Below are 2,500 nucleotides of genomic sequence, written 5' to 3'. Positions count from 1 at the left end.
TTAGGGTTAGGGTTAGGGTTAGGGTTAGGGTTAGGGTTAGGGTTAGGGTTAGGGTTAGGTTAGGGTTAGGGTTAGGGTTAGGGTTAGGGTTAGGGTTAGGGTTAGGGTTAGGGTTAGGGTTAGGGTTAGGGTTAGGGTTAGGGTTAGGGTTAGGGTTAGGGTTAGGGTTAGGGTTAGGGTTAGGGTTAGGGTTAGGGTTAGGGTTAGGGTTAGGGTTAGGGTTAGGTTAGGGTTAGGGTTAGGGTTAGGGTTAGGGTTAGGGTTAGGGTTAGGGTTAGGGTTAGGGTTAGGGTTAGGGTTAGGGTTAGGGTTAGGGTTAGGGTTAGGGTTAGGGTTAGGGTTAGGGTTAGGGTTAGGGTTAGGGTTAGGGTTAGGGTTAGGGTTAGGGTTAGGGTTAGGGTTAGGGTTAGGGTTAGGGTTAGGGTTAGGGTTAGGGTTAGGGTTAGGGTTAGGGTTAGGGTTAGGGTTAGGGTTAGGGTTAGGGTTAGGGTTAGGGTTAGGGTTAGGGTTAGGGTTAGGGTTAGGGTTAGGGTTAGGGTTAGGGTTAGGTTAGGGTTAGGGTTAGGGTTAGGGTTAGGGTTAGGGTTAGGGTTAGGGTTAGGGTTAGGGTTAGGGTTAGGGTTAGGGTTAGGGTTAGGGTTAGGGTTAGGGTTAGGGTTAGGGTTAGGGTTAGGGTTAGGGTTAGGGTTAGGGTTAGGGTTAGGGTTAGGGTTAGGGTTAGGGTTAGGGTTAGGGTTAGGGTTAGGGTTAGGGTTAGGGTTAGGGTTAGGGTTAGGGTTAGGGTTAGGGTTAGGGTTAGGGTTAGGGTTAGGGTTAGGGTTAGGGTTAGGGTTAGGGTTAGGGTTAGGGTTAGGGTTAGGGTTAGGGTTAGGGTTAGGGTTAGGGTTAGGGTTAGGGTTAGGGTTAGGGTTAGGGTTAGGGTTAGGGTTAGGGTTAGGGTTAGGGTTAGGGTTAGGGTTAGGGTTAGGGTTAGGGTTAGGGTTAGGGTTAGGGTTAGGGTTAGGGTTAGGGTTAGGGTTAGGGTTAGGGTTAGGGTTAGGGTTAGGGTTAGGGTTAGGGTTAGGGTTAGGGTTAGGGTTAGGGTTAGGGTTAGGGTTAGGGTTAGGGTTAGGGTTAGGGTTAGGGTTAGGGTTAGGGTTAGGGTTAGGGTTAGGGTTAGGGTTAGGGTTAGGGTTAGGTTAGGGTTAGGGTTAGGGTTAGGGTTAGGGTTAGGGTTAGGGTTAGGGTTAGGGTTAGGGTTAGGGTTAGGGTTAGGGTTAGGGTTAGGGTTAGGGTTAGGGTTAGGGTTAGGGTTAGGGTTAGGTTAGGGTTAGGGTTAGGGTTAGGGTTAGGGTTAGGGTTAGGGTTAGGGTTAGGGTTAGGGTTAGGGTTAGGGTTAGGGTTAGGGTTAGGGTTAGGGTTAGGGTTAGGGTTAGGGTTAGGGTTAGGGTTAGGGTTAGGGTTAGGGTTAGGGTTAGGTTAGGGTTAGGGTTAGGGTTAGGGTTAGGGTTAGGGTTAGGGTTAGGGTTAGGGTTAGGGTTAGGGTTAGGGTTAGGTTAGGGTTAGGGTTAGGGTTAGGGTTAGGGTTAGGGTTAGGGTTAGGGTTAGGTTAGGGTTAGGGTTAGGGTTAGGGTTAGGGTTAGGGTTAGGGTTAGGGTTAGGGTTAGGGTTAGGGTTAGGGTTAGGGTTAGGGTTAGGGTTAGGGTTAGGGTTAGGGTTAGGGTTAGGGTTAGGGTTAGGGTTAGGGTTAGGGTTAGGGTTAGGGTTAGGGTTAGGGTTAGGGTTAGGGTTAGGGTTAGGGTTAGGGTTAGGGTTAGGGTTAGGGTTAGGGTTAGGGTTAGGGTTAGGGTTAGGGTTAGGGTTAGGGTTAGGGTTAGGGTTAGGGTTAGGGTTAGGGTTAGGGTTAGGGTTAGGGTTAGGGTTAGGGTTAGGGTTAGGGTTAGGGTTAGGGTTAGGGTTAGGGTTAGGGTTAGGGTTAGGGTTAGGGTTAGGGTTAGGGTTAGGGTTAGGGTTAGGGTTAGGGTTAGGGTTAGGGTTAGGGTTAGGGTTAGGGTTAGGGTTAGGGGTTAGGGTTAGGGTTAGGGTTAGGGTTAGGGTTAGGGTTAGGGTTAGGGTTAGGGTTAGGGTTAGGGTTAGGGTTAGGGTTAGGGTTAGGGTTAGGGTTAGGGTTAGGGTTAGGGTTAGGGTTAGGGTTAGGGTTAGGGTTAGGGTTAGGGTTAGGGTTAGGGTTAGGGTTAGGGTTAGGGTTAGGGTTAGGGTTAGGGTTAGGGTTAGGGTTAGGGTTAGGGTTAGGGTTAGGGTTAGGGTTAGGGTTAGGGTTAGGGTTAGGGTTAGGGTTAGGGTTAGGGTTAGGGTTAGGGTTAGGGTTAGGGTTAGGGTTAGGGTTAGGGTTAGGGTTAGGGTTAGGGTTAGGGTTAGGGTTAGGGTTAGGGTTAGGGTTAGGGTTAGGGTTAGGGTTAGGGCTAGGGTTAGGGTTAGGGTTAGGGTTAGGGTTAGGGTTAGGGTTAGGGTTAGGGTTAGG

The sequence above is a fragment of the Doryrhamphus excisus genome, chromosome 1 (assembly GCF_030265055.1).
Source record: "Doryrhamphus excisus isolate RoL2022-K1 chromosome 1, RoL_Dexc_1.0, whole genome shotgun sequence".
Taxonomy (NCBI): Eukaryota; Metazoa; Chordata; class Actinopteri; order Syngnathiformes; family Syngnathidae; genus Doryrhamphus; species Doryrhamphus excisus.
This window is presented reverse-complemented; position numbering follows the sequence as displayed.